The 24052-nt window shown below is 40.4% G+C and overlaps 1 long non-coding RNA gene across 2 annotated transcripts in view; it reads left to right on the forward strand.

Moving 5' to 3' along the window:
- LOC137470520 (uncharacterized) overlaps positions 1–24052 on the forward strand; it is a 69574-nt gene that overhangs the window by 34572 nt on the left and 10950 nt on the right. Inside the window, exon 1 of one of the 2 annotated variants that reach the window (XR_010997105.1) lies at positions 22303–22729. The exons of the other annotated variant lie outside the window; for it this stretch is intronic. This is a non-coding gene — a long non-coding RNA (uncharacterized lncRNA). Of the gene's footprint in view, positions 1–22302; positions 22730–24052 lie in introns of those variants that run through there. 2 annotated transcript variants of the gene reach the window in all.

A 24052-nucleotide genomic window follows, 5' to 3' on the forward strand; every position in this document is an offset into this window, starting at 1 on the left:
ACCATCTAACTGGGAAGCATCATAAGCTGGGAAGCGCCATAAGCTGTGAAGACTGCAGTATTAGGAACCTCAGCAGTTCCTCAGAGGGATTCTTCACAGTGAAGAAGACTGTTGTGAGGAGGTGTTCTAGCCACAGAGCACCTTGAATGTGTACACTGAGCCTCTGTAGGGTCCATACAGATTAAAGTCCTTTGTAAATTAGTTTTTATCTTTAAGTGCCTAGTCCCTCTCCACTCCACTGTCTTTGAAGAAAGGAATTGTGGAAGGATGGAGTGCCATGCCTACAGTTCCAGAAAAATCATTATCTAGCTCTAAATAACATAGGTAAATGGATGAGACATCATCCGGTAGTGATATTTCATATGCATGTTGTATTCAACACTCATGAACCTGATGTATAAGCAATACAAAAAATCCCCCAAACCCTAAGAAATTTATGTTAGAAATGCCAACTATACCAGAAGTCATGACACTTTCTCTACAGCTTTCACCTGTTCCTGGTAATTTGGCCATCTCAGGGTCCTAAGCAGTGTGTAGGAGATCACAGACAGGGGAGATCACAGACAGGGGGTTGTGCAACATACCCTGATTTGTAACCAGTGGCGAGGAAATAGGTTGTGGCTAATTGGTGTGCAGAAAAGACTGAAGGGTTCAGTGAGTAACTGAGGCATTGCCTTCAGGAAAGTTAATCTGTTCCAATCCATCAAAAAGCAGCAAAACAACTCAAGTATAAAATGACCAGGCAAGGAATTAATTTGCTTGAATGCATGGAAGAATTTGTGTCTATGTGATGTATTCAGATATAAGCTCAAGGATTTACAACACACATAATTAACTGGTGTAGCAGAGAGGTGAATCTTAAATGACCTCTCAGTATCAATAAATAATATTGGAAATAATAGATAATTTTTTCTAGATCAGGCTAGTATATAATTTCATCATCTTCCTTCTGGAATCTATGTTTTTAAACCAAGGAGCTGATCGAACCCCCTATATTTATGGAAAGGCTCATACTGACTTCAGTGGGCTTTAGATCAGGCTTCTGACAAATATCACTTGAGTTTTTTAATGTCCTGAAAGCTGTTAAAACACATGAACTTTGGGTTTTTTTTCAGTTAATCAATTATCTGCCTTAATTTTTCAAAATTCATGGAAGTCTACAATAGTACTTTGGAGTAATATACAAAAAGCTCATGCAAAGATCTACTTGTTCCAGTCTAAAATAATTAGTAAGGCTAATAATTAGTAAGGAGTGCAAAATCAGTTCATTTTATTTATCCCTTGCCAACAACTAGATAGTGCCTGCATGGAAATTTTCTTTCTTCTGCCTTAATGGCCAGAGAACTTTACCAGTTTGTTCATAGTCAAAATTATCTGAACCTTGTTGTGCCCCAAAGTGAAATGAAATAACATGTCAAGAGTTTCAAATTGCTGATGTGAAGCTGCAGTTGGAACATAAAGAAATTCTTTGATTAGAAAACATCCCCTCTCTCTCACTCTATCTCTCTGTCTCTCTCGCTCTCTCTCTTTTTTTTTTTAATTTAAAGAAATCACATCAATCAGGAGGAACAGAAAATTCTTTCAATGGGCTTTTTGTCATCTGATAGTGAATTACTGAAACAGCTGCTTTGCAGGATGCCATTTATTACATGCTGCTTTGAACAGATATGCCACTCACAATTGCTTCTATCCTATGCTCGTGCCTCATAAAGGGCAGGAACCTGCTAATGCTAAACATCCTGATCTCACATTGTTATTAAAATTACATCTGGAATAGACCTGGCCCTTTATGTTTTAAGTTTTTGTGTTGTCATGGATATATTTCCCCATAATGACAAGTATAACTGACATATCAAAAGAAATTTGTTTCAAGGAGAGCAACATTTTGCAACTGAAAATGATGCAGGCCAAAATTTGTCACCTTATACAGCAGATATAGTAGTTCTTCCCTGTAATTTATTGGCATGGGTTCCAGCGAGGGCAGTTTTGCCCTGCTTGGAAAGCAGTCTTTTTATGTGAGCAGAATACAGATCATCTATTTGCTCCTTACTTTATTTTCTACATATTTTCAGTGCTTCCTGTAGTCAGTGGAATGACTAAAATTGCTGGAAACTCCCCCCAAAACTTTTTATATATCCAAGAGTTTGTGTTATAAAACTCAGCAATAAACTTTTGTAGCATCATGCTACCATGGAACAGCCAAGGAAATTAATTCAGTGGGAGACCCAGGACTCCTTTCTGCTCACTTTGATCTGCTCAGACATTATAAATCTTTTCCAAATACTTAACATTAGCTGATGAGGAAGGGGTTTCTGGTTGGGGGTCATAAGCCTCTAAATAGTGCTGTGCACTGAATTGCTATGATGCTATCTCAGTATTTGCTCTGCAGCATTCACTGAGATCACATGGATCTAACTGAGCTCCTCACTGGACTCCTTCGCTACCTGTGCTACAGTTGGTCTGCTAAACTTTCCTTCCACACTATAAGCTCCTGTGCAAGGCAAACACTTCTTCCACTCAGCTTAAGAAAGGCTTGTTTAAAATACCATTCTCAAAGTACTAGCTGTTCTTTTTGTAAGCAAATAAAAACTTTTGTTGAAGCAGGTATTTCGTATTAGGAAAAGTCGATAAAAGAATTTGGGAAAATAGGTTTGACATACTGACAATTATTCCCCTGCATATCTGCAAACACACGCAAATTAAAATCTATTGTAGGTTGTTTGACACAGTTTTTGGTGTAGAATTTTACTTCAAAGTAAGAGTAACAAAGGAAGAGAGTGTGCTTTGCTCATGATTTCAGATAGTTCTGTGTGATCCATGTTTTTTGAGGTATATGCCTGCACTTTGCCATTAATTAGCAGTGACTGGGAATGTACATTTTGTATGTACAGATTATGGAAAGGTGATCATACTGCCAAGTGCAAGGTATCATTTACCAGTATTTTTGTAGGTGGATTTGTCAGAGGACCACAAAGTGTATAGCACAAACTTTGCTCTTTATGAAATATATTACCATATATAGCAAGGCAGTTACTTTCCAGAGCAATGAGGAATATACAGAAACATTGCCATAATGGTGGTTGAGAAAGGGCATCACTTTATCACTTTGTTTTCCTCCATCCTTTACACACCTTGAGATTTTATCTCCCTGTATAATTCTTCCTTTAGCTTTATTTGCTGGAAAGGTCTGACAGGGTCTAGGGCAGTGGAGTCAAATTTGGAGTCGTTTTGAGACCATTTTACTTGCTGAAGTTTATTACCGTGACTAAATTTAGAAAGGAGTGTACCTATGATGGACCTTCTGAGTGTGCTCTGACAGAAGACACAGTAGTAACCCATAAAACATTTCACTATAATGCATACTTGAGAGTACAGAGATGTAAAAATTAGATCTTTAGAAATCAGTGCTTTGAAAATGCACACCTCGTGTTTTTCTCAGGTGTAAACATGATTCTGGATTTTGGATGTGAACATTTCTTTCTTTAGAAGCACAGGATATTTCTTTAACTCTTGAAGAAAATGTTGTATGTTTATAGAAGCTCTTTAAAATTCTTAGGGAGGTGACAACTCTTTTTGTTTCCCCCAGGAGATACAGGTCAATCACAAATGCGAGTCTGTACATGCTTGTAGTGCCTACAGACCTCAACAGCAAATCCAACAGCACTGAAAAGGAGTGTTGCTTGGGTGGAAATGACAACAGATACCTGCAATTCTAAAGTATTCCTATGTCCAAACTTCTAATTGAAGCACCAGGATTTCATGCAATATGGTTAAAGAACGTCCCTAAAGCTAGTTTGGGTTGGCAGTCTGAAGAATGCAAAATTAATTCCTTTCCATGATAATCATGACCATGTGAATTCTGGGGATGGTCTTGACCACAGTGCTCATGAGATGGTACAGTTCAGGTTCCTGAGAGGACAAAGTAAAGCAGCCAGTAAGATAACAGCCCTGGATATCAGAAGAGCAGGCTGTGGCTTATTCACAGATCTGCTTGGAGAAATCCAATGGGATACAGCTCCAGAGAGAAGAGAGGTTCAGGAAAGCTGGTTGCTTTTCAAGGATCCCCTTCTTTAGCTGAAGACAGATGATCTGCACAGATGAACAAGCAGCTCCTGATTCAGACAAAATTCAGACATAAAAAGGAAGCATACAAGAGGTGGAACCAGGCTTAGGGGAGCCAGGAGGAATGCATCATGAAGGGTTGGGCTTAGAAAAACCAAAGTCCACCTGGAGTTGAATCCACTGAGGTATGTAAAGGGCACCAAGAAAGGTGTCTACAGGTACTTAGGCAGCAAAAGATAGACTAGGGAAAATGTGGGACAGCTGCTTAATAGTCTGAGGAATCTGGTGACAAAGAACATGGAAAAGGCCAAAGTACCAAGTGCCTTCTTCACCTAAATCTTTACTGATAAGTCTGACCTTCAGACATTCCAAGACCCTCGGATATGGGAGAAAATCTGGAACGAAGTTCAGCTGTCATTAAGTTGTGTCATATTGTATCTAATTCTTCATTTACACTACATGTGGTTGTTTCAGTCTGTAAATTCTTCTAGGCAAGGAAGTGTGTTCATTAATTTGGCTTCAAAAAGATGCTACGTGTTTTATGTTGAACTATATCTCTGGGGGTATTCTTAAAATAAATTGCATTAAATGGCTTTGCGCTTTCTGTGAAAGTATACTCCCTATTAACAATCCCTGCCTGATTCTTAATTTCCTGGTTTATCTGCACATGCGCAGATAACCAAGCTGCAAATTCCCAGTAGATTTCAGAGGCCAGACTTGCTTGCTGTGTGCAGTAATCCACAAACACCATGCCATGCAGTTCAGTCTGCTACACCAACTCCTTCTGACTCCAGGAAATCTTGACAACCAACAAGACATCCCCAAAGAGGAAGGCATGGGAATCAGGATTTTTCTCACTGCCTCGAAGAAAGAGGATTAAAAATGTTGGTTTTTTCCCTCCATGGGTAAGTGAATAAATTAGATTGTTATTTCTTCCTCTTGCTGATCCATGGTTTTACATGTGTGTATCTAATTAAGTAGAATCCATACTGAAATAAAATTGCCATGCTAGTAATCTTTTAATTCTAGGAAAAAATAAAGCCTCCAAGGCAAAAAGTATTGGTAATTAAGAAAATAACTTTAACATTTGCAGATTATGCTGACCCAGGAGTGAGAGAAGTTTGCCTTGAAGTGTATTCCCTCTGTCCCAAGGTTTCCTCCTGCCTTTTAAGCCTTTTATTTCAAAAGCTCTTACACTGTAGTTTTGCTTTCACCTGCCCTCTGTGTTCTCCCTTTGTTCTTCAGGGTTTTTTTGGGGGGTTGTTTTTTTATGGGTTTTGGTTTGTTGGTTTTTGTGGTTTGGTTTTTTTGGGGGGTTTTTTTTGGTGCTTGCTGACTTTTCTTGGAATTAACTCTCTCCTTTCTGCCTGTTTTTGGCACTTTTGCAATGCGCCCCCACCTCCGTTCTCCCCCTTGTCCTTCTATCCCTCCTGTGTCTTCTCCCACTGCCACTGTTGGTTTTCTCTCCAGCAATTCATATTTCTCTCTTTTTGTTGGATCCCTGTGGCAGGATTGCTGTTCAGGACTGGAGCTGTCCTCTGACAGAAACCTGTTAATCCCAGGAATGTAACTGAGGACTTAGGAAGTCCAAAAAGTGGCCCAGAAGAGTGGGTTCAGTTTTCACTCCAGTGTTGTCTTGCATGGATGGGATATTCACCTACACGAAGCAGCATTATCTTTCATGGGCTCTCAGCTTGCTGCTGAGCAGTCTTGTCACATTTTACTTGGTTTTGGAATAAAGAAATAAAAGTACCTGCTGAAAGAACGGCAGAAGGACAAAGATTTCTGCTAAACAGAACTGGCCTTGCATACTACTATGCAGAAAAAACCCAGCATTAAGTTGTGTTTTGACACATTGGCCTAAATAATAAATTTTCCACAGGTTTATGAAGAGTGGCATCCTTTTGAGATATTTTTAAGTGAAGGGCTCCCCAGAGTGTAAGTATAGATAATATTATTTTCAATATATATAAATAATAATGTTGTTCTAAGCTCTGCATGAGTGATTAAAAACTGTTGATTTCAGCAAAGTAGGAAAAACAGATTGGAAAGCATCAAGAAAGGAAAGAAGAAAGCTCTTTCCCCAAAGTAATTGCCATATTGCAAAGAGGTGATATTGTGGCCCTAACTCCAGAAGTCTTGTTCTCAGAGCACAGTGGGGTTTAGAGATCCCTGCTGCTACTGGAAGATAGAAAGAAAAATCTGTATTTCACCAAGGGAAGCTCTTGGCAAAGTTCAGCATAGCTGTAGATACATATTTGTTAAAGGTGGGAACACATTTTATTTGAATTCTATTTTTTCCTACAAGAGCTGGGCTCAGTCCAGATCAATGCTGTCTCTTGCCAGTGAGGTAGCAATGTGGACTCAGAGCAGAAACTGGCCCCAAGTGTTTTTATATTTTTTTGTTATCTTTCTCCATAACAGAGTGAATTTTATGTAGAAGAAGTCAAATGTGAAATCAGTCATTGTGTTGGGCAAGATAAGTAATATTTAAAAAAAGTAATAAGTACTTGCAAACTGTTTATATTGCACAAGCAGTTGTTTTTGTAGATGTTAAACTACTCCAAATCATCAGGTATTTTTCTGGAGGAATGAGTGTCTTGGAAATAGGAATGGCCTCCCAAAGTAATTTCACTCTTGCAAATGAGCATCTGTTAGAACGTAATAATTAGAATTCTATTTTTCTGTCTTTGGCTATGAAAGATGAAAAGCATTTGCTTCTCCTGCCCTTCCTCCCTCCTCTTGTACTCAGGCATTATGTCCTTGGCAGTAATTAGGATTGTTCTTCAGCACCCAACAAGCTGCAAGTTTCATTGCAACACCATGTCACACCTTCCTTGTAGGAGCTGTGTGTGCTGTGGGCCTGGGGGATCCAGCTGTTCTGGGGTTGTGTCTGGCCTGAAAACTTTGCCTTTGAGGAGCTGGTACCATCTTCAAGAGGGAGGGAGGAGACAGGCTGGAGGTAAGACATCAGTGTCCTCTGTGACTGACTTTATGAGCTGCCACTCCTGCTTTCTTGTAATTTGTGAAGACCAGTCGGGAAACTGCTGTCTGGTTTCCACCAGCAAAACAGTGGACCACCATGCTGACAAACAGAGGCATTTAGTACAAGACATCAGTGGGTATCAAACCCTGAGACACTATAAAAAAGGAAAGGGCTGCTTCTCAAAAGAATAATCTGTGTATTAGATAATTTATAGAATTTATCAAGACTGACTCATGAGCCAATGGTAAGTCAGGAATAGCATTTGAAAGTCTTTCTATTCCAGATGTGGTCATATCCTCCAGATTATTGAAAAGACTAATAAATCCAAAACAATTCCCAAGAAAAGGCTGAAGCTCATCTTAGCAAGACTATCTTAAATTTTACATCGATCTCAGTATGCATGGTCTGCAGGTGGTTCTCACCAGAGAAAGGGAAGCTGAGTGGATTGTGCGTGCCTGCTCTGCAGCACAAGTACCGCCATCCATCCAGGTGGAAAGTCCTCTCCTGTGCCAGGCAAATGTCCATACTTGGAGCTGGGCATGTAAAGCAAGATATGCTGAGCTTCTTAGCTTCTGAGCTTATGTATTCAGTCTCTCTTATAATAAATGAACTCTATTAAAAAGTCAGTGCTTGGCTTTTAAAAAAGTAATACCACATTTCTATAGATACTGTAGTAGTTTCTGGGTGCAAATATTAGAGCAACCATCCATTCTCGAGCAGATATTACTGCAATGTCAGTGCCAGTGTTATGTGATGAAGTGCCATGGGTTGTTAGTGGCTCACTTTTTTCTGAAGGATTGGTTGAGCTGACAGATTTCAGTGAGTATCAGCCTTATAGTAAATTTTTATCTCTTAACTAGTGACTGTAGAACTGTTTTGCTAATCTTGTAAGTTATGTGAAGGACTATACTATAGAATGACATTAGTGAATACTTGAGAGAATCTCCTGCTAAATAATACCCATTATCACTGAGATAAAGGTAATTTATGCTCCATTTGAGTCACTAATTTTATTTTGCCACAAAGCAGGCATTTGCTTAGGACAGGAAGACAAAATTGAAAGATTATTGGTGTGTACATGTGGCAAGCACATTTCTCTCTCTCTCAGGATTTTTCATAAAGGTACACAGAGAGAAATGAAAGAGAAAACAATTTCTATTTCTGCTCCTTGTTTTTCTCTTGTGGAATGTGTTTGGAGAATTGTTTACCTGGGGTGATTGCTTGGCTGGATCATGGTGGATTGTTTGGGCCTGATGGCCAATCGGATCCACCCGTGTCTGGACTCTCGCGAACAGGGTCACAAGTTGTGAGTAGTTAGATATGATAGTTAGAGAAAGTAGCATGTAGTTTTTAGTACCCTCTATTATATAGTATATTAATGTATTATAGCATAATTATAATAAAGAAATCATTCAGCCTTCTGAACTAAGTCAGACATCATCATTCTTCCCATTGGGTTCGCCGACATCTACAACATGTACACTAAGTTTTATAGTGGTAATATACATGTAATGCAATCAGTAATAAATCATGTGTGTCTCCTGATGTTTATTAAAACACTTATTTGTATAGAAATGGCTAAACAAAAAATTAAACACTCCTTGGAAACAGAGTCGATTAAGTCAAACTTTTCTCATTGTTTTTGAAACAGATATATGATCATGTTTAACCCCAATGAAAGTTAGTGCAATTTACCTACCAGTCTGTCCTGGGATAGGGGCACAGCTGATAATCTTCCACTTTGTATCAGAGTCTAAGTCTCAGACTTATTCCAAAGAAATATTACTCCTTCAAACACTCTTTCTTCCTAGCCAATACTTCTTATCTCACAAATTTGCTTTAAAACTGTTAAGATTATGGCTTTCTGACAAGGTAGCTTTCCTTCCAGTTGAATTATTTCAGAGAACTCCATCATACTGAGCAAAAAAAATATTATTTCCAGTTAAAAAATGGATATGAAGACTGTGCCAAGCAATCCATTGAGATCAGGAGGTCTCTGGCCTGACAACAGAGCTCAGTGGCTAGTGTTATTAATTTCTCTGGGCTGTAAAATTGCTTATTGTTGCTGTTCAAATAGAAGAACCCAGGGTTTTAAATAGTTTTAATAAATAAGAAAGTTATATATAATTTAAAATGTGAATTATATAAAAATAGATTTCGTGTCAATGAAGCATTAGAAATATCAGGTCAAAGGGGCTGCTACCAAGAATTGGTAGATTCTCACTGACTTACATGGAGTTGCTCTAGCAGTGCATTTGCACAGTGATTAATCTCTAAGAAATGTCAGAAGCAGAAAACATAAACTGTTGTTGCTTGCAAGTGGAACACTAAAGCCTAAACAGGAATATGAGCAATTTAAGGATCATAATGCAGAAAATTTTATTAGGAAGAAAAGGTATAAGGTAGGCTGGAGAATTGATGGGAGGAAATGCCGGAATGACAGCTGGCAGAAAAAATAATTTCTCTAAACTAATTTTTGCTGTCTCCTGCAATAGTTTCAAATTGAGTCTGGGAGCACTGGAAAGGAATTTGGAACCTGAGTAAATGATTGCATGAAGGGAGCAGCAACTAAGGAAAGAGAGAGGGAAAAAAAAAAGAAAGATTTCTTGTAGATTTATGGTGAATTTAATGTTTGCTGAAGAATAATGTGCAGAGAGCTGAAGCACAAAGATAAAGGACAAACCTCGCCTCTCCAAGGTGACAAAGAAATCGGCTGGTAATAATGCATAAATATAAGGCTGCTGCTTAAACTAAATCCCGATGCTTAAATAACATTTAACATGCTTCTGTGCTTTGTTTGACTTGGCTCCTGAACCTTTGCATCAGTAAGTGTGGTGATTTATGGAAAATAAAAAAATTCTCAAAAGATAGACTCTGGTCCTCACAGCCATGAGATGCTGGGCCACATTTAGCGAGGGTTATTTTGTCAAGAGTGCAGAGACCTCAGCTGCATGATGTGCTGGTTTTTGTTGGAGTGGAGTTAATTTTCTTCACAGTGGCTGGTGTGGGGCTGTGTTTTGAATTTGTGCTGAACACAGGGTTGATAATTGAGAGATGTTTCTCTTATTGCTGAGCAGGGCTTACACAGAGCCAAGGCCTTTTCTGCTTTTCATGCTGCCAGGCTGGTGAGGGGGCTGGGGTGCTTGGGAGGCTGGGAGGAGATACAGCCAGGACAGGTGACCCAAACTGGCCAAAGAGACATTCCAGACCATGGAACATCATGCTCAGGGCATAAAGCGGGAGGAAGAAGGAGTAAGTGAACATTTGGAGTGATGCCTTTTGTCTTCCCAAGCCACTGTCAGGTGTGATGGAGCCCTGCTCTCCTGGGAATGGCTGAACACCTGCCTGCCTATGGGAAGAAGGGAATCCATTCCTTGTTTTACTTTACTTGAGTCAGTGCCTTTTGCTTTCCCTACTAAACTGTCTCAACTTGTGAGTTTTCTAGCTTTTACCCTTCTGGCTCTCTCCCTGATCCTGCAGGCAGGGGGGTGACTGAATGGCTGAGTGGGGTGACTGAATGGCTGCTCGCTGGGGTTGAACCATGGCAGATGGTGCAAGTGCAATTAAGAACTTGGCCCATACCAACCCCTGTTCATTGCTGTAAATGAGCACTTGCATTTCAAGGTTTCCCTGTTTCACTTTTGACTCTCGTGACTTCAGGTACACATCCCAGTCTGCTTCAAGCTGTCCTCCCTCTGTCCTGGCCCACTGCTGCACCTTCCAATACTCATTATCTTGTCTGGAAATGGTAGCTGGACTAAAGTCTGGTCTAATTTTCAGAAGCATATATTATTCCTCAAATATAAGATGTACTTCAAATGTGTATTAGGAGTCAGTGAGCTAAACCTTTGTGGTTTGGATAAGGTATGAAGTATCTTGAGTGTTTGAGATGCCTTAAGCAAAGAGTGGCAATAAATACTTAAATGGATGTTGATTTCTCAGCCAGCAGCTTAAGTCTTCTGGCTAATTTCGCATTATGCAGGCTAGGAAAGTGGTGGTATGGATAACTCAGCTCCTGCCTTTAAAAGCAAGCCACATCCTAAGGGACCACCTCAATAAACTGTGCAGTCCTGCTTCTTTGCACAGTTGTTCTGGGGTCAGCAGTGTCCTTGTGTTGGTGTGGTGGAGAGAAGCAGTCACCACTGGGGGAGTATGAGGGAAAAGGGTCAGATTTAACTGCTCACAGTTAAAAGCAGCAACATGGGTCTGAATTATTTTATGCTCTGAAAAAAAAAAAGACTTGTGAAAAGCTTTGGACATGGCAGAAAACATCCATATTATTTTAAAATAAAATAACTCTGAAAGATTTTTTATGTCACAGAAGAGATCAGGATTCTTGTTTTAACATAATTTTTAAAGACTTTAAGAGATATTTTAATAAGGAGTAGAACTATTATTTTCCAAATAACCACAGAAATATTTGGAGGGAAAGGTAATCACCTTTACTTCGACCAGCTGATCTAGCTGGAAATTTTAGGAAGTGGTGCTAGGTAGCAGCCACAGGCCCTGCAAGGCCTCCCTTGCCTAAGATAAGAAACACCTAGTCATGATGACTGGACCAAAGAAGCCCCTCTTCCACCTTCGGACCCTTGTTATCTCTCTGTAAGACCAGAGGTCATGTTCGCCTCGACCCTTACTATTGGACTGCTTCCCAAGCTCCCTACACCCTATATAAACCCCTGCCTCTGCCCATTTTGGCAGAAGAGCTGTCACTGTCACCCTTCACAGAGGCTGCCAATAAAGACACATCTGTGGAACCTCACACAGCTCTTCTCCTCTCTCTCCCCGTGTCTGCTGAGGCACCTTAGCAAGCAAAGAGCAGAAATCCCTGAAGAGCTAAATTCACCAAAAAGCTGATCTCACTTAAGAGCTGAGCTGCTTGCTAGGATTGCCTGTGGCTGGGAGCTTGCCAGAGGGACCTGGACAGGTTGTACTTAGCTGGACATCACTATCCAGGACACCTACGGCAGCTGGGGTTGGGTAGACTCCGGGAACCCCAGGCCGTAATAATGCTAGGGTCTCTAGCTTCACTGGCTTGTTGGCCAGTGGCATCTTGAGGTTTTCCTGGTCTTCTTCATACTACAACCTGACTTCTTCCCTCTGTGCTATATTTCACTTCTCCACTCCTGTTTGGAGCTGTTTATTGAATCACACTCTAAACCAAAACATTGAATTCATCAGGATTTGCAAAATTTTCCTTCAGTTTCTCATTCCAAGAAGCTTTATACCATTGGATGGCTCTGATGCCTTAGGATTTTAGCTTTTATATTTTTCAAATCCTGTACTACTTTAGGGTATAGCTCTAAAACTTCATAGCTTGTTCTCCCATTTTATTCAGACAAAACAATCCCTCTAGGCCTGTAACTCAAGGACACCCTACTGCCCCAGGCCCTGAAAAGTATAAACAAAAGGGAGTTGAGGGGGACCAAACTGGGGGTATATGACTTAATTACCTGAAGCTGTAATTGGAGGATTAACCCCAGATATGTAAATGAACCAAACTTAAAATTGTCTGAAAAACTCGTGACCATCATCCATCTTGGGTGTAGCCACTTGGAAGTTTTGGCTGTCCAAGGTGTATCTATTGAAGGCCTTTAATAAGTACCCACTTTATTCTCTTAACCTTGTCTAGCCTCTGTTCTAGGTCGCCACTCCAAAGCATCAGCTCATGTAAAATGCTGTATGCAAAAAATGAAATGTCAAAATACTCCAGGAACCTGAGCCTGTGCTAACCACAGTAAGTGGACAATACCAGTGTGCCGTGTTGTACACCCCAGTAGAAGCACTGGGGAATCTTCCAAGTGCTCAGGGTTTTAGAGTGAAGATGTCTACTGCCTGCATAGCTGGGAAAACAGATAGAAAAAATCCTCAGGGTTTGCTAAGAGATTGTTTTTAGGAGAATGCTCACAGATATCTGGAAGTTCCAAGGACAAAAGAATTAAAGAAAAACAGAAAAATAAATTGCAATAGGAAAACACTGGATAGTCTCATTAAAGGCTCAAAGATGAATTCAGCACTTCAGGCTTTACAGTCACACTCTGCAACTAAGTTGGAATAATACCGTTGTTTGAGAGCAGAAATAGGTGATGAAATTTGACAGCTGGGGCTTGTTTGATGCATGAACTTCTGTCAGGGCTATACAATTAATCAGAATCCTTAGAATAATATTACTCACCTTGGTTCTTCCAAGTCACCTTTGATTGCCTGCCTGGATAAGACAGCTAAGCACTGCTTTGTTGGGAAGCAGATTTCTAGGACAGAGACCTCTTCCACAGGCAGAACAAGGGTAACCTCTGAGGCCAAGTAGGCAACAGTGGCCATGGCCAGCTACTACTGGCCAGTAATCTACTCAGATGCAATGGCAGTGATGGTCATGAGACACATCTGACCAAAAGGCCATGTTCAAAGTAAACCAAATTGTTGTAAGTCACTGAACCCCAACCACTGCCTTTCCCAGCTTGGCCAGAGCTCTCCTGCTTCCACTGGAGGCTTAGCTGCCTCCTACAGTGCCACTTAGAGCCCTCTGTGTAGTCCACTACTTGGGTTTCCTTTCTTCTCACTCATAAATAAATGTCTTTTTCACCTACTCTGGCTTTACAGTCATCTTCCCTTCATGCTTTAGCCCAGGAACACATTAACTGAAGTGACTGGGCCAAACATCTGAGAAGTCTGTATTATCTGGAATTATTGTTTGACATTACAGTGGGCAATTTAAAAATATTTTAATTTTTGCTTACATTAATGATTTGGTGGTTGGAGGAAAAAGTAATGTTTGTCTCCATGCAGCGGTCTATCATTTTATTCATTATTTATTATCACTTAGAGTAACTGTAAATAATGAGAAAACAAAATTTTCAGGAAAATATTTGTATTTTCTTGGGTATAAATTTCACTCATAAATGAATTTTTCCCTTCCTCTGGCTTTACAATACACTATTCACCTTCCCTACAAGATTTAACACAGGAATGCATAACCCAAATGACCAGACCAAGCATCTGAGAACTCGTGTGTTTTTGATATCTCTGATGAGAATGGAAAAGCTCTGCATGTCCTCACTCATGCAAGTGAGTAAGAGCAACCATGTAAGATGTTAAATATTCTGTACTAACGAACATTTTGAAAAGCTTAAGCAGGGAATTTTTAGTTATTTCTGCTCAAAGGATGCTGGTCCTGCAATGTTTTAAGGAATCTGTTCGAAAGACATTAATTCTTAGAAAGGGAAGCTTAGGAACAAATCTAGGCCCTGATAAGTATGATGAATGGGTCTTTTGTGATCAGAGCCAGAATTTCCCCAGGGAATTTTCAGTGAATATAAAGAAAAAGACTTCACTGTCACACTAATTTTTGCATATTCTCACTACATCTCAGAAAACAGCGAGAAAAATTGCACTGAATCTGTATTTGAATGTTCTCTGCATTCAGTCAAGAGCCTTTCCTTCCAATCATGCTTAAGATGCTGTTATTTATAACTCTCTGATTTTGGAGTTTGCTTTTTGTGTTTGTAGGAAAAGTTATTCTATAATCATAACCACAGATATGGTTTGACTAGTAATCCCCTGTAGTTGATTAATTCCTAATGAAAAATACCATTTCTGTGTTTCCATTTTGCTCTCTGCAAATTTATAATCTGTTGAACAAACAGCATTTCAAAAGGATCTGTGATAATTGAAGTCATGTAAATAGTTTTGATTGATTTTGTTAAAATAAGATGATTGGGTTTTATTATCTGTATCACTAATCCTGGCATTCACTTATCTGAAAATTAAATATCTGAGTCTTAGTTGATATGATGCATGTACAGCAGTATTTAGGATCTGTGCAATGATGCAGTTCTAAAGCAAATCTCATCCTTGTGTCTGTTGTCAGCTCAGTTCTTGGAGAAGTTGTTCTGCTTAGCTGAATTCCTTTTAGAGGAAATTGAACCAAAACCTCTGTTTCAGGGGTGCATCAAATGTCCTTCTATCTCTAGAAAGACACAGTGATCTAAATTAATCCTTCAGGCAATTTTGAAATGTTCTTGTGGTGGAATAGCTGTCCTATTCCACCACAAGGATAACTGGTCTAGGGGAGCCAGGCTAAATCAAGTCCAAACCAAACCCCATATGGATATGGAGTGGACACTTGTCGCTGGTGACACAGGGACAGGAATGAAGAGACTTTATCTTCAGAAGGCAAAGAATGATTTTTATTAACAAGTAGTGTTCCTTCTTTATAGCCAGGATTGTTAAGGTGAAATATGATTGGTTTCAAAGTGAAAACCTTTCACACCATTGGTGCACTATGAATAGCACACTGTGGTAGAACATATCTATAAACAATATGAACAGGAAGAGCGATAATAATTGTTTTCATTCCTTCTCCCAACTTTTCCAGGCTAGACCTGGAAGAATTCTCTCTTTCCTCTCTAAATGAACTGAGAATATCCACAGACACTGGGGACTTCAGCACCATCTGCTTTGCTCTTCTGCTATGTCAAAGCAGATGCTAAACTAGAAATGGCCTTAGTGTCCCGCTGTAGTCAGCAGAGAGGAACAGGTCAGGCAACAGGTCTATCTTAGACACCATTTGGCTTAGAGTATCAGAGATACTTCTTTCCATTATTAATGGATTATACAGTGGCTCGGACATCAGTCTTTTAAACACCTACATTAAGGCAGACGAATCCCATCACCTTGATTTTTTTACTCATGGCTCTCTACTGAGACGTTCTCAGATGGTTCCATCTCCCAGCTAGGTAGGATGACTTTGGATGAAGAGAGAGGATTGCACATGCTGTATTTTTCAGTGCCCATCTTTTCATTCTTCCCTTATTCCTCTGTGGTTCCTGCTGAAATGCAGGTTTGGAAGGAAATAGAGGAGTTGATCTGAGTTTGACTCTGCTGAAATCAGCGGCAGAATTGCCCTTGGTTCCCCTGGTGCAGCTCTGCTGATTATCTTGTCTTCCAAAATGCTTGATACTTCTGTAAATCAGATCCCAGGCACCATGAGCTGAGGAGCACTCAGCTGCTGATAGCCACTGAGAAGTGAGGTTGTATGACTCGCTTGGCACTTCTGAGCAACAGCAGGAAGGTTGGGATAAGGGCACTGGTGAGCATCCAGCATGGTGTGGCCACAGTGGTGTCCTTCATCCTCCTCCTGCAGCAGAGCAAGGGCTGAAGAGTTACTCTGCCTGTGTCTGTGGCTCCTGTTCAGGACTAAAAGGGTTTGTCTGATAAGGGTCCTATGGGAAACTGGTGTATGAGCACATCCTGAGGGATTGCCATGGGATGTATTGTATACCAGTGACCTTAGTCTTGGCAGATCCTAAATTCTCTTTGCTTGGCTTTCCAACCTTAACAGTGCTCTTTAACTTACTTCTGTTACCTTGGGTTTTTTTGGCTCATAAACCCCCATATGTATTCAAAGAAATCAGTCCTGTGGCATAGTCCTGATACTTCAGCTGGCCTTACAGCCTCATTGAGCCCATCTTGGGCCTAACTCATAGACTCAATTGTCCATGCAGTTCGTTCAATCCATTCTGTCTTTAAATTTTACTTTATACAACCTATCCAATCCAATATCACACTGCAGCCCCTTCTTAACCCTGCATCACATACAAAATATATTTATTTGTTTGATTTTTCTGTGCAAATTAGCAGTTGACTTCCAAGAATTATTATGCATGCTTTATGTCTTGATTTAATAAATTTGTGCAAGTGAAAAGCCTGGGAGGGAGAGACAAAGGCATCATTGCATGGGTGCTTTCAGTTGTTTTGCTGGCAATTTATTAGACTAATTGGGCATCACTAGCACAGTGATTAGCTAAAATGAGAACCACCGTTTTATTTATTTAGAATTTACAAGTATTAGCATAGCAACACTTGAGCTGCTGGCTGCTGGTATTTTTATTTCCCTTTTGATATTTTCAGATTCTTTACTATTTATTGTATCACAACAAACTGTGGTAGAAGTGGGTTTTGCAAAGCTTTCTGTTGAAACAGTGAAGTTCCCCATCAGTGTCATTTCTGACAAGCAGGAAAAGGTTTCCAGCATCTTTCAATAATTGTCCACAGAGTAACTGAGCAACTGAGCCATGTGTAACAAATTGTCTTAAACCATCTAAGAGTTAGTGTGTAAATCCAGGAAAAGTTGAACAAATTCAGCATAAGTTTTCAGGAAAGCTTTACAGCACAGGGCAGCCTGAGTCTTGATGATTTCTACGCTGGCAGTAGTGGGAAGTGACTGTCTGCAATTTGGAGGTGTTCTCTATGCCAACCCTTTTGCAGCCTGTCAGTAATAAGCAGCCCGTGGGTGTGTAGACCTGGGAAGGGTAATGTCAAGGCCTCTAATTTTCTTGAGGAGTGCACCCTGCTAAGCTATGCTGAGGCACAATAAGTGCTTGCCTGCTTATTAGCAACTTTGACATCACAAAAAATGCACAGACATCCCCTATTTTTCTTTAACCAAGCGTGAGCCTCTTCACATCCTTCTGTCACAGAAAACATGTTGGTATCAGCACATCTGTCACTCCCTGCAGAAAAAACCACAGCATCTGATTTTCCAGCTGCACCTGGGTGCTCTCACACTGCTCTTTGCTTCAGCCCAGCTCCAAGCACACCCTCTGCAAATAATAAACTGGCTCAGGGACATCACCCTGGCTAGGTCTCTGCCCCCAGAGAGTCCACAGGCAGAGGCAGTAAAGGTTTGGGATAGGACTCATCTTCCTCACTGGTCTAAGCATCCTTGGCATCCTCAGGGGGCAATGGCTGAGCATAAATTCTCCCTGCCAGACAGGCATGTCCTTCCTCGGCTAAGGAAACTGTTTTTTTCTTTTAAATGCATGCTTTGTTTCTCAAGGGAGAACTGTGTCTTTGTTTTCATATTTATTTTTATGCAGTCTGTCTGTCAGTCTTCCCTCCAAACTTGTGATTATGTCAGACAGCTTCAGCCAAATTTAAAGAGGGCTTCTATTCATTCTGGATCTGCTATTTACCACCTGCTATTTTCATCTGCTGCCACCTGACTCTTGTATCAGAAGAGACAGTGAACTGTCACTGCCTGTGTACCTTTTCTCTGTGTTTTCTTCCTCCCAGAACATCTCTGTATAAACTGCAGTCAGCATAAAAAATAGAATGCCAAAGATTTGTCAAAATAAAGTAAAACTCTTAATCTCCCATATTCTAAATTTTGGCACAGATTTGTTTGGTTTAAACGTGGCTTGGACTGAGCACCTGGTAAGTGTTTTAAGCAGCCACTGCATGGCATGCTGTGTACTGCTGTTTTCAGATTGCAGAGCTGTTGTTCATGAACATGTAATTTCTGGCAAGATGACATAAAATTACAACTCAGCCAGTCTAATTCTCACTACTCAATGCTAAAGTGAACAATACAAAAGTACCTGAAAACAAAAGAGTCAAATCTCACTGTGCTCAAAATCCAAAATAAGATGATTGTATTTCAAAAGTATGTATTAAAATGAATTGTGAAGAGAGGAAAGACAAGAAGGGAAAAGCTGGACTTGGCTAGCACTGAGGAATGAATTAAGGACCCCTGAAACTAGAAACTGACAGTCCTCCCTGACAGAACTCTGTAGGGATGAGAAATTAGTCTGGTTTTAGGGAATACAGAAAGGCATCTGAGCCACTTAAACCAGATGATGGTCACATCCTTAATTAATTTTGAAATCGATACTGGAAATTTACACCAGTAAAAATGGACACCACTTTCATAGCATATAATAGAGGTTAGGAGAAATGTACCGACCTGCAGTACTTCATGTGCCATCCACACCTTTGTACATAACTTTCCAGTGAGCTGTTACACACTGATGTACAATGGGCGTGAGCCTGAAGTGGAAGAGGATGAGATTTTGAAACTGGTTTCCAGAGCAGCAGCAACACTTCACTGGGGCTGATTTTTATCAATGCTAGTAAGGAAAGTTTAAAATTAATGCCTTTCATTAAAGCCAAAATCAACAGCTATTATTAGCTAGTTCTATATAAATATATATGTATCACTAAAGCTTACTCTGCATATGAGTAGCTCTTATCTTCATGAAAGATAATCCTCAGTGACACAATGTACTTTGGCTTGCTTTTTTCCCCTTCTGTCTCCCACTGACAAATGTGTATGAATTTGAGGAAGGGAAAGCATGAAACTTATTCCAGAACACATTTGTCAGTCATCCTTGAAGTGCTAGTGATTTAGATTTGTGACTTAAAGCTGGTAGCATTAGTATGTAATTAGCTCTGAAAGATTTGACAATTAGAAGATTTGACAATTAGAAGATTAGAAGAACTGAAGGAAAAAAGAGTCCAGTCTGGACTCTTTTCTTTACCAAGTGCATCTTCAATTTTTCCCAATTCTAAACTGTAATACAGGGCCTAGAGTGCAGAAGGAAAAGGTCATCTTTTATCTCATAAGCTCCAATCTAATGATGGGACACAAATTATTAGATGATAAAAATTACCCTTAAAACGAAGCTGTGCATAATGAGCCTGGGTGAATGGTAGCAGGTATTACTCCATAAATATTCTGTATTTAGTACAACAGAAAATGGCTTTGAACTAATTAAAAAAATATACTCATATGAGACCAGGTTTTTCCAGTACTTCCACCATAATCATGTCAGGACCCTGTTGCTGTTTTTGTTTCCTCCTTCTACAATGTTATCCACACTGTAGCATCCTGGACCCCTACCCCTGGACAAGCCTCCCCCAGTTCCACAGCACCTCTGCAGTTCTTCCCTTTTTTCATACATCTGGGAAGAAGCCTCTTCCCAGCTTCTACTTTCCCTGCAATACACTGTTTTTCCTCACTCCCTGCTTTTTACTCATCTTTTGACCTGAAAATCAAGGAGCTGGCAGCACAGACTGTAAATGACATAAGCTGATGTGGATGGTGATTTCCTGACCTACAATTCTGCTACTGACAGGCAGAAGATGCAATGGCTGAAGTCACCACCCTGTCTCTGTGGAGGAGCTGATACAAAGCTTACAGCAATTCCTTCGAGATCTGTAATGGGATGGACCAAGGATTGAAAAAACTGCTAAAGAGCACTGGCAGGGATGATAGCCTGGATAGCAGCAAGAACCTCACCTTCTTGTGAAGTGTTTCCACTTTTTCCCCTTTACCCCTCACACTGATACAGTCACAAAGATTATTAGATGTCCCTGGTGGCTGTATAGCATGTGAGTTATCTTTTCAAGGGATTAGTGATGCTGGCTTTACAGAATCTGTCATGTCCTTAACAGAGGACATCTTTCCAGGCCTCTGAGTGTCTCACATAGGATGAAAAACCCACTGTGGAAACCAGAAAATGTATCATGATAATTTATTTACTGATGAGCCAGGATGTTAACTGAGACCTCTCCAATTCCATCACCTGGCAAGAACCTTCTATCACTGCTGCTCCAGTCTGAGCTCAGGTAAAATACTCTTGAAGCTAAATTGCACTTGGAGGCAGGGATTGTCTTTTCAGTCTGTGTTCACACAAAACCTGCCAGAGGGCACTGATTCATCTTTGGGCTTCCTGTGAAGTACAGTCACATAGACATAATAATATCCTTACCTGGTTCTGCCCTCCAGCCAGTTCTGTACAAAGTAACATAACGTTGCATTACAGCAAAATAATGCAAGCAATGTAATCATTTGTTCTCCAGTTCTTGTTGTAATATATAAGCCAATGTGTGAAGTCAGGCATTTTACACAAAACTGAAATTAGAAGAATGACTAAAGTAGAACAAACAATAGCCATGGCGTGTTGTCCAATGCTACCTGTCTTTCCAGTGTGACACTTATCCTTCCATTGTCAGTACTCACACTTGTATGTAAGTAAATTAAGCCATGAGGCAAAAGGTAAAGGTGGGTAGACAGAGGAGCCTCCTTCTTCTCCAAACTGCTGTTTATTCCTCCATTTAGCAACCTTCAATTTAGACACAATTTTTAAAGCAAACCTGTGAATAACTGTGTGGACACTCAGAAACCAAACAAGATGGACATATGGCCAGCCCATTTGCACAGTGGAGTGCTCTTATTTAATTATAATACCATTTCCCTATTGGGTTTCTGGTACATTAAAAATGCCTCTCTGCTTGTTGCAGCATTTTAGCTGTGCTGTGGAAAATAAGGGTTGTGAATTGATTTGCATCTTTACAAGAGAAAGAAGCGCTAAAATAAGGATAAACCTCATCCTGTGCTCAAAATAACTTTAAAATTCCCTTTCTGGTCTATGCATCCACTTTTTTTTTTTTTTTTTGCCTGAGTTGATGAGCCTTTTCCATTGTATGATTCTGTTTGTTTCAGATATGTTTGCTTTTTAAAGAGAGTTTTGGTTTCAGCTTGTATAGGCACCCATCTGGGTTACCTGCTGCTTGATGTAGAGTGGCCTCTTGATCAGAATCACTCTGTCCCTTCCCAAGTATGATTCAAATGAGGCATTTGAAAGTAGTTGTAAAGCTCTCCAAAAGTATAAGCGGTTTCAAACTCCACTGCAATCCCAATGCAAACAATGGTGTTACTGTGAGCAACCTCTCTCCAGCCCACCTCCAAAAGTTGTCAAGCAAATAAAATTAAATTAAAGATGAATCCCATCTCTCTCAAAACTAGGAAACCTCATGCACTCCCTTTTACCCCTGATTTGGGGAAAAGCCTGTACTGGTGCCATTGCCACTATCAGATGTGCCTCAGTGAGGACAAGGGAAGAATTCCAAAGGGAAGTCTTTGGGCTCCCCCATGTCCTTCTACCAGTTCCTATCAGATTCTGCCCTCAGATTATCTGCCTCCAACTCCCACTGGAAAATGTCAGGAAGATTTATGGGCAAATAGCCAAGGGCAGAATTTGGCAGTGATAATGAAAAAGCTCCCAATTAGTGTCAGATAAAGATGACAGACTCGATCTGTCTTTGAGAAAGCTGAAGCCTTTTGTGTGCTATGTCGTTTTTTAGCTGTGCTCTCAGGTCCCTTTCACTCGCCTTCACTTACATCAGCTGTGATAAAACGAAATCGCTGAGGCAAAGCAATTACACTGAAAAGTGCTTGTTCTGGCTTGGCCCTCTCCTGTTATGTTAGTGAGGGCTGGACTTGGTCCTGACAGAGATGAATGTGTTCTGTCTGTATCTCTCCTTCCCAGGAAATAAAAGTGAAATATGGAACAGATTCAAGGAAATAGGATCACAAAGCTTGCCTTGTCTGATTTTCTGCCCATGAAGCCTAGGGTATTCAAAATTTTTATGACCAAGCTGGCTTTCACAGCTCTTTCAGTTCTGTTTATGATCAAGCCTCTGACACACTGATAGAGGAAATGCCACATTCTCCAGAAGGAGTACGAGGGAAGACAGTGTGGAGCTCCTCTGTGACGATGATGAGTTCTCCTCAGAGTGTTCTCATACAGAACACTGCCAGAACACTGTGGGAGCTTTCTTGACTCTCTGCTCAGCGTGGGTGAGGCTAGACTTGGAGAACAGTTCCTACTTTTGAGCTTTCTAGTTGTGGTGGTGCATCTGCCCCTGCCCTTGGGACTGCTTTTTGATTGCTGGAATTCCTGTCAGGAATTTGGCATTTGTGTCATGAGTTGGGCAGTGAAGCATCCCTTGACCACAGTGGAAGCTCTTGCATGTCTAAAGTGAAAGCAGCACTGACCATACCAGGAACTCCTGGTGCCTGGCTGAGGTGAAGGATGGGAGTGTAACAAAGTCACTGTTGTAAGTGTAGTAAGTTCTACAGAATCACTTTATAAATGTTAAATTAGCTAATGATTAAGTGCTACTAAACCCTGCAGACATAAAATGCTGACCAGGTCTGGACTGGTTAAGATTGGACTCAGCCAAACCCAGACCATTCCAAAGGTTTAGAAAGCAAGGGGTCCTGTCATGAACCTCATGTCTCAGCAGGAGGGTCTCCCTTACCCTACACACTCTTACCCTTTGCATCCCCAGTCTCTGTGCAGCTCATTCTAAAGTGGTTCCAAGCCTATTTTCCTTTGTATGATTAGTCTGTATACTAAGTAATAGAGTGAAATCTTGCCACAAAACTTTGTTGCATTTTCCACAAATTTATATTAAAATCTGCTTTTGATAATACCTTTAATGGTGAATCTTTAAGCAACCTAAGCCACTCATTTCTGACAATTTGGTGTAGTCATCAGGATCCTAAATTAAAATTTGTGACACCTGTACATAAGTTACATGGACTCAGATAAGGAAGCTGTGTGACCTTGGGAGACTTTTTCACAAGTCCCACCAGTTAACATCTTCCTTTGTGTCTTGTACTTCTTTTCCAGCTATACTCACCCACTGCTGGTCCATACAACCCCTTCCTTATGTAATTGCTCTGTCCTTTTCAGCAAATATCCTTGTACTACCCTGTTCAAAAGTCAGGATTGATCCTACCAAAGGCAGCAGCAGTTTTCCTGCTGGTTATGTGGAAGTTTGGGTTCATCCCAAAAATTCCTGAGTGATCACAATTCCCCACATCAGTTTGCAGTTATTCTGCAGTTATTGCAGTTATATTGCATTTGGTATTTTTGATCCACTTTCAGAAGCTTAGTTCTGAAGGTTTCCCCTGCAAGGATCTGCAATGTGGCAGAAAAGGCACCTAAACCAGGGGACAAGTTTCCACTGGTTATGGTCAGCCTGTGCCTCAGGCACTGCAAAACAAACCTCTCTGTCTGTGAGACAGGTTTTTCCTTCTCTCCCTTCACTGGGGTGTGCTGTGTTTTATAGATATATTTGTCAGATAAACGTACAAAATGCAGTATGATCTGACAGTGGTTGTTCACTTATTTCAATCTCTTTTGGTACTAAATCCACATTTCCATCTTAATCCCTCGCCACACCTCTTTGCTTTGTAAAGAACATTTTCCTACATTGAATTATTTAATTTCATAAGATTTTCCAAGTGACTTGGCACAAACACTTTTCAAATCACTTGGGATATAAGTGTCTGCATCACATTTGTTTTGTGATGTGCTTCCCATTATGTGCAAGCTCTTAGGCACAGACCTTGCAAATACCACATTCTCTCAG

The sequence above is a fragment of the Anomalospiza imberbis genome, chromosome 3 (genome assembly GCF_031753505.1).
Source record: "Anomalospiza imberbis isolate Cuckoo-Finch-1a 21T00152 chromosome 3, ASM3175350v1, whole genome shotgun sequence".
Classification (NCBI taxonomy): domain Eukaryota; kingdom Metazoa; phylum Chordata; class Aves; order Passeriformes; family Viduidae; genus Anomalospiza; species Anomalospiza imberbis.